Consider the following 8,848-nt stretch of genomic DNA (forward strand, 5'->3'; position numbering starts at 1 on the left):
CCCTTCCCAGGTCCACTCATAGGAGGGACCTTGAAGGTAGTCCAGCCCTTAAACTTAGTATAAGTATAGGATCCCAGTCCCTAGGACTTTAGATTACCCTAGACGAAACTCTGAAACATAAATCCTGGACCTTCGATATTCCATTTCGGCTGGAAGACATCTCCCTTGTGGTCAAGGAGTGACCACCCTGTTCAAACAGGCACCAACAGCAACTTTACCGGTCTGAATTTTTGAGGCTCCCGCCTGATCCCGAAGAATCTGCAACACAGAACACAGACTTCCAGACATCTCTGACCCCGACCTTCACTCACAATAAAGCTGAGACCCGTGGCGGACACAAGAGACGTAGGACCGGAACTCCTGGACATCCTGCATTTTGCTAATATTTCTTAGACAGTGACGATACTAACAGATCGGGGTGAGCTGGAGGGAAGGGGCGAGAGAGACTCCCTGCTTGGCGACCATAAGAGGCAGAAGAACCCCCTTCCACCAGAAACTGACAAGGGAGAAAGGCAGGTGGAGTGGTTATGGAGACATGACCCCCTCCCCCCCAAGTAACCCCAACTCACCACTCAGGCCCGTGGCCTGCAGCAGCCAGTCTCCCGAGGTGCAGTCGATGACTTTGGCGCTGCCCCGGCTGGTGACGGCTAGGATGGTGTTGAGTGCCGGGTGGTAGCTTAAGCTGTACAGCCCTTCTTTGTCGCAGCTTAGGCAGCCGTCCCGCACGGCAGGTCCTTTACCGTGACACTAGTGGGACGTCATGAGCTAATAGTGGTTCGAATGCGAAAGTTCCAGTTCGTGATCTGGAGCGCTATAAATCGATGTTTAAATAACCCTACTTATTGATGGGTGCCTTTATCATTAGTGTAGAGCGTTAATGCCACACGTTATACGTAAACGTTCGTCCTTGCTCCGTGTGTCTGTTATTATGGTTCATCTCTCCCCTGACGAACAGTAATAAACAGTAACTGCCACTTAACCCCAGAGGTCCGTTAATGTTCAATTATGCCGGCGATGAGGTCCCTAATTAATAAACCAATTCAGTTGCAAAAGAAGTTTCAAATGTAGTTTGAAATCTGAAATCGCTTAAACAAATTCAAACTAGTTTATAAACGAACGTATTTAAAGTGATCACTATCTCATATCAGTAAGGATATTTTGTTTTGATGCGTTTTTCTCTTTGCATCCTATCTGCATATCATTTTTTTTTTTTTTTTTTAATTTTTAAAACCTTTATTGTATCAAAGCACACAGCTATTCAGCCTAACATCCCGGAGGCAAGGCAGCATGGTATCAGGAGGAGTAGAGTGCAAAGCGATTCATATCAGGACAATGCAGGTTGTTTTTTATTTTATATAGGAACAAGAACCAATACAGAGGCGCCAAAGGGCGCAGAAGAGAGGCAATGGAAGAAAAGAAATGCGTATGAGTCAGTAGGAGGCGGCAGAGGTCAGGTAAAGATTTAAAGAAGAACGTAAGTAGGATGTAGGAAGGGGGAGAGGAAGGAGCAGGAGAATTACAACCTGAGTAATATAGCTGGTGTCATCAGCTACGGCGACAGGTGTTCATCGCGGGGAATAGGCTCCGGTGGTAGGCACAGGTCACCCCTGTAAGCATTCCATGCCCCCCACACCTTATTCCATGTCTGAGGCCTCCCCCTGGCAGCGTACACCGTCTTCTCTCGTAGCATACACCAATCCATATTGGCCTTCCATTGCACCACCAGGGTGGCCGTGTTAGAGCCCCATTTCTGCGCTATATCCCTCTTAGCAACCATGTTGCCCAGTGTAGCCCAACGGGTCTGCGCCGTGTTGTAGTCGTTCGGCTCCCAGACATTGAGGAGGCACCTACGCGCCTCTGCTGCCAACTCGACTCCAGTCACCTCCCTCATCACTCGGTGTACTCCCACCCAATAAGGGGTAATAACGGGGCACTCCCACAAGATATGCATGAAAGTAGCAAGGGCTCCGCAGCCACGACGACAAAAGCCATCAGGCGAGAAGCCCATGCGCACAAGCCGGGGGCCGGTAACATAGACCCAGTGGAGGATTTTAAACTGTACCAGCCGCAGACGCGAGGAAATGGCGACCTCCTTAGGGGAGGACACAGCACTCTGCCAGTCCTCGTCGTCCAGTTCCAGGCCGTCGGCTACCCACTGTTCTCGCAGGCGCTGGAGGAGGTCGACTCTAACATTGATCAGCTTCTTGTAGGACAGAGAAATGGCGCTATCAGGCATATGCCCGTCCAGAATTCTGTCCTCCAAGGGGGAGCTTTTGGGGATTTCGCCCTCCTCTGGTCTAGCCGCAGTTAGCGCGTGCTTCAGTTGGGCGTAGCGGAAAAACTCCGATCCACCCAAGTGGTATTCAGCCTGTAGTTGTGGAAAAGTCTTGACCTCCCCCTTGACTAGCATGTCTTCCACCCTCGAGATACCTATAAGGTCCCATTTGTCAAAACCCTTGGTGTGCCAGAGCTTGCCTAGGATATCGGAATCATACAGAGGGGTGAATCTCGTCAGTCTGCCCTGCCAGCCCTGTATCTTGGTGATCACCCGCCACGTATGGACCGCCGCCTTGGTCGGGCCTGTAAGGCGCCGATCTAAGGATCTGGAATATAGGGCGCGGTAATAGTTGCCTCCTTGCAAAAGCCACCTATCCATAGCATAGCCCGGGCTGTCCACAGGGCCATAGAGGCCATGGTTAATAGCAGTAAGTTGAGAGGACCAGTAGTACCTCCACACATCTGGTAGCGCGATGCCCCCGTCATACCACGGCAATGTAAGCTTCTGGACAGCGACGCGGGGCCGACCCTCCCAGAGCAGGGCACGCTGCAAGCTCTCGACCTCTCTAAAATAGCGAGCCGGAACAAGGTCCTGGGTATTCTGCAAGGCATACAAGAACCTGGGCAGGGACATCATTTTGAACAATGCCGCCCGGCCCAGGAGAGAAAGCGGAAGCTTGCGCCAACTATCCACATCCCTCCGCAGTCGTTGGAGAGGCGGGAGTAAGTTGTAGTCATATCTCGCCTTAGGATTACTCGATATATAGATTCCTAAGTACTTGAAACCTTGTCCGGCCAGTTGTATGTTGCAGCCCCTAGGGAGGCGCGGCGTGTCACCCTTAAGAATGTAAAGGGAGGATTTGGCCCAGTTGATAATCAGGCCAGAGTAGCGCCCAAACAGCCTGCGCACGTCACACGCCACAATAAGCGACTTACAGGGAGAGGTGAGGTAAAGCAGGATGTCGTCCGCATACAGGGAGACCCTGTCCTCGAAGCCCGGGGACCAGGTGATTCCATGCAAGTCAGGGTGTGACCGTAACATAGCCGCAAGCGGCTCCAGGGCCAGCGCAAACAGGAGTGGAGACAAGGGGCAACCCTGTCTAGTGCCACGGTGAAGCGCAAAAGAAGCAGACATGCGACCGTTAACTGTGACAGCAGCCAGTGGGCATGCATAAAGAAGTTGCACCCAGCCCAGGAAGCCCGGTCCAAACCCAAGCTTTGCTAGCACCGCCCACAAGTAGCTCCACTCCAGGGAATCAAAGGCCATCGTGGCATCAAGGGAAGCAAGTACCGCCGGCTCCTTCAGAGCGTGAGCTCTGGCCATGACCCCGTGCAGTCGCCTCAGGTTGAGGGCAGTGTTGCGGCGGGGAATAAAACCTGATTGGTCCGGGTGTACCAGGTCGCTGATAACACCGACCAGCCGATTAGCAAGTAGTTTAGCCAGGATCTTGGGCTCCGCGTTGAGGAGAGAAATAGGTCGGTAGGATCTGCAAACGTCCCGCGGCTTGCCGTCCTTGTGAATGACCACTATGGTGGCCAGTCGTCGGTCTAAGGGAAGGACTCCCTCTTCACGGGCCCTAAGGAACATATCTTTCAGATAGGGAGAGATCACATCCGGCCGGATCTTGTATAACTCAACCGGTATGCCATTGGGGCCGGTAGCTTTACCCGGCCGCAAGGCGCGGATCGCCAAGGCAATCTCGTCCGCGGTTATATCTCGATCCATATCGACACGTTCCTCTTCAGAAAGACAGGAGAGGTCAATCGTTGAGAGGAACGCAGCTGAATCGGCCTCGGAGCGGTCTGAACCGGCTGTATAGACACCCCGGAAATAGTCTGCAAAAGACTCGGCAATAGCGCTCGGGTCTGTGACCGCCACTCCGTCCTCGCCCAGGATCTCCGGAGCTACCCGGCTTGCCAACTCCCGCCTGTCCAACCAGGCCAGCAACTTACCGGCCTTATCACCGACGTCATAAATGCGGCCCTGCTGCTCCTTGGCCAAAACCAGGGCGGCATTCGTAGCGAGATCATGATACTCCGACTGTTTCAGGGAGAGTTCATGTAGGAGAGAAGCAGTGCTTAATTTGTAAAATATTAAGTACAGGTGCTCAAATCTTTGTAGGAGGCCACACCCACTCCCCGGCCCCACCCACTTCCTCCTCTGGCTCCACCCACTTACTATATTCGCTCCACCCAATTCCTCAACTGACTCTGGCACTGAAAGCCAGATGTAATACCCGATCTGAATTTCCACAAAACAAGTTGTTAATAAAATCAAGGCAAACTCACAAAAGAGACTGGATGTCATAACTTTTAGAATTTCAGATAATGAACTTGTTCTGACCATGAAAGGCCTGACTCTACAGTAATGCTGGAATTACTATCTACCTCTCTTGTGTTTTCTACTACTCACCAGGCTTGATTTTCAAAAACACCCTAAACTGCCCCGGTCCCCCAGACCATTCTATTAGTAGAAGAGAGTACCATAAATACTTCTCCAATCATTTGCTCTGAGAATTTGAGGAGTTTGCATTTCACTGATATATGTACCTCTTGTTACCAAAAAATATATGGTAAAATAGAGCTAAGAGGTACGAGCCCACTATGAAGGCATCTATCTCATGAAAAATATTGAACTGTGCTAGATGCATAGTATGCACCTCTCTGGCATATGCATTGCCTGTAACTGGTTCATGTACATAATTCAGTCCTGTAACATGCTTAATATGGACATCTACAGCCTCTGAATATATGCTATATCAGGTCTCTAAAATGTGCGTATATCATATGCTCATGTAAAATGTAATGTCACAGATATGGCTATAGGATACAATGCAGACCCTTTGTATATGCACAGTATGAAATGCTGTCGTACGGTATCTAAAAATTAAATTTTTCAGATTTGCAGATGACTTAAGCATTACAGTGCATATACTTGAGGTCTGCAAATGTCACATCCCCGAGCCAGAAATGTCCACTTGTGCAGGCTTCTGTTTGGTTGGTATATTATATGCGGCAAGTTGTGAAAGCCTATGCACATCATATGGGCAGCTGATATTTGCCGACTACCACATGCCTTTGGCTAATTCATATTAAATAGCCAGCTGATATTTTTTGTGGACAATAAATGCCCAGTAGTGCAGGCCTCAGGGATAGGCAAGTGATGTGATCAGGGAACATTCGTCCAAATTTTAAATGTGTTTACGTCTAATATTGAGTGATTAAGACTCATGTTTCCAACATTTAACACAGCAGCAGCACAGTAATATTGATGCAAATAATCTCTGTGATGCCCTCCCATTTCTCATTTGAGAAGTACTGTTTTGGTCTAAAAGAAACTTTTTTATAGAAGTTACATGAAATATAAAAACAGCATGTCTCTCCAAAATGTCCATAATAGACTCTCAGATATCACCCTCATTACAAAGGAAAACATTATTTAAAACAATCTGTTTAAAAAACGAATTAGTCAAGTTAATCAGGGCAATACTCAGCTGCAGAACAGCATGTGCACCAGAAAGGGTACCTGAAAGTACAACTAATGTAAGAGGATACACAGATGTGTACTGTATCATTTTTTACCCTTTCCAAATCAGACACAAAGGCGATCTATAAAAACGAATACACTTTAGAAAGACCATTTTTATAACGTTTTATGTCATGTTTGACTCTTAAATTTTAAAACGGGTTGAAAAAATGGCAGGCATTTCTTTGTAAAAGGTGGCAACCCTTCTTACCAGTGGTTTACTATGTTACTTAGGCATCCACAGTACGGTAGGCTGGGGGACTAGCGAAGGCTGTCTCTCACTGTCTTGGAGCACAGGGAAGTTTTAAGGTGCCCCAAATCATGCATCAGTGCAGTTCACACTTAAGTTTTATTGCCCTCAGTCATCGCAGCTGGCGAGCGGCTTCAGGCAGAGGAGTCCAGTCACTGTGGCTCGGTGACCCTGGCAGAACCAGACAAGTGTGCCTCGGCACCCTCACATGTCGGTGGGTGACGTTTTCTTTGTCAAGTGGGGGCCTGAAAAGCGACCTCCCTCCAACACGAAGAGCTGGGCATTATGAACTTTGTTTCCATCCGGCGGGTTTAGGCCTTCCTACCAGAAGGGGGCGATTGCCAGTGCTTCGAAATGGGAGGCTGGGTGTTATTGGGAAGTGCTACAATAAACATACTCGTAGTGTCCGATGCACTGAGCGGCAGGCAGCTGATCACTCGCTAAGCAATCATAACAAGCATTTACAATGCAATGGTTTCGCCTTTGTTAAAGTTAGAGCTATTGGCATTGCTCTTGACATTATTTTTATTTATGTATTTTTTAACATAAATAAATGGCATTGTCATTTACAATGCCACTAGCTTTATCTCTCGCAAATGACACACACAGAGCCCCCCCCACACACACAGCCACACAAAGCTCCCCCCACACACACAGCCGCACAAAGCTCCCCACACACACAGCCGCACAAAGCTCCCCCCACACGCAGCCACACAAAGCTCCCCACACACACAGCCACACAAACCTCCCCACACACACAGCCACACAAACCTCCCCACACACACAGCCACACAGAGCCCTCCACACACACCCACATGGCACAAGCAGGCAACAGGGGCACACTGAGGCACAAGCAGGCAACAGGGGCACACGGACGCACAAGCAGGCAACAGGGGCACACTGAGGCACAAGCAGGCAACAGGGGCACACGGAGGCACAAGCAGGCAACAGGGGCACACGGAGGCACAAGCAGGCAACAGGGGCACAAGCAGGCAACAAGGGCACATGACAATGGGGGTCCCTGGTGAAACGCGCCCTCGCCCCTCACCGGCGGGAAGCCACGCAGAGAGGCGTTTTTGTTTTTCTAAGCCCTATTTGTTTTTTTTCCATCATCCACCGGCCTTTCAGCAGCCTGGGGCTTTCTCTTGAAGTAGTGGGGCAGGGAAGCAAGCACAGCGAGGGGGCAGGGAACTAAAATTAAATTACTAAAAATAAAATATTCCATGTCGCAATTAAAGTTACCATCACCCAGTCACTCGTTAATGACTAAAAACAGCATCATCGCCTATGTACTAAAGGGAGGAGTAAAGAACCTCAGGATGCCCTTCAGTGTAAAAGTCTTCATTGGCTTAGGGTGCAGGTGAGCCTTACTTTTGTTTGAGAAAATGATTTGAGCAGGCCCTGTCCCGTCCTGATGCTCTATTCATTAGGTAAAGACAGGCACCAAGAAACAAGGTAAAATAATACAATAAGATGCACACATGCCACATCAAAATGTTGCTATGATATTTTTCATCTTGGGGTGCATGATTCATAAGCTGGACTTTATTGCACCCAATAAGTACCATAAAGAGAGAGATAAGGGGCCTAAGATAGAACGTCAAAGGCTTCATTAAACTGGAACGTTTTAAAAATGTTGCTAAAATGTATGTGTTCTTGCTGTTTTCTGCAATCCTGTGGTAGGCATGTTACAGAACAACTGTTGTACTAAAACTGTTTTGCCCCCAAAGCTGCAACGTGCTCTGCCAGAGTCCTTGGATTTGTAGTGTGCATATCTTTTTATCCCTTTGTTGTCCAAAATATACTGGGGTGCGGGGAGTTGCAAATATTGTGTATAAGGGAATAGCGAGCAAGGAAAGAGGACTTTCTCTCGGAGATAAATAACAGGGCAAGTCTTATGAAAAGCTTCCTGTTTATGGCAAAGTTGAAGTTCATCACAATTCCAATGTTCTTCACCTTGGAGGCCATATAAAATCCCCAAGAGGTACACACCATGTAAATAGTAATAACTGGGAAAGTTCTGAGGAGTTTGTAGCTGCTGGCAGCATTCTTGTATCTACCATAAAGGAGTCATGGATGGTCAGAGACTCAAACAGTTGCATAAGCACCTGTTGGCACATCAGCCTCAAATTCCAGACAACATGAACTAAATGTTAAGTTGCTCTGAGAACCAGAACATTTAACAGACCCTGATATCAAACAAAACAACCTAGGTCTGGACTATAGTCTCTATTAACATTAGGAAATTCCTTCTTGGATTGCAACTAGTAGCAACCTGCATGAGTCTCAATCTGAGACCTTAGCTCTCAAATCTCCTAAAAAGGCATCAGTACTTGCATGAGCATTGAAATGATTCTTTACAATTAACATATTTTGGGGCTGAGCAGCATGTAGGGGCATAAAAATTCACTTTCATCTTAGCTGACGGACAGCACCATCACAGTAGAAATATTTCCTACAAAGTTTAGAATGGACTCCAACTGTCATCAACAACTGATGGAATGCAAAAGCGCACAGCAGAATGCACCCAACATATGAATCCTCAAGGCAGCCATTGCCAGGCTCACACGTTTACCAGGTGAACATCCAGGGTGAATTAAGAGATCACAATAAATAGTACAAAGAAACAGCACAATGACATTAAGAACAGTTCGCTGTGGTCCTGCAAACTTCTTTAAAGAACATATACAATGATGTGAAGGTTTTAGAATGCAATTGCATGTATTGTTGGAAAACATCAATAAGGCACTTGAGGATGTCACACCGAACGATGCATAAGTACAATATTGCACAGT

The sequence above is a fragment of the Lissotriton vulgaris genome, chromosome 12 (genome assembly GCF_964263255.1).
Source record: "Lissotriton vulgaris chromosome 12, aLisVul1.2, whole genome shotgun sequence".
NCBI lineage: Eukaryota > Metazoa > Chordata > Amphibia > Caudata > Salamandridae > Lissotriton > Lissotriton vulgaris.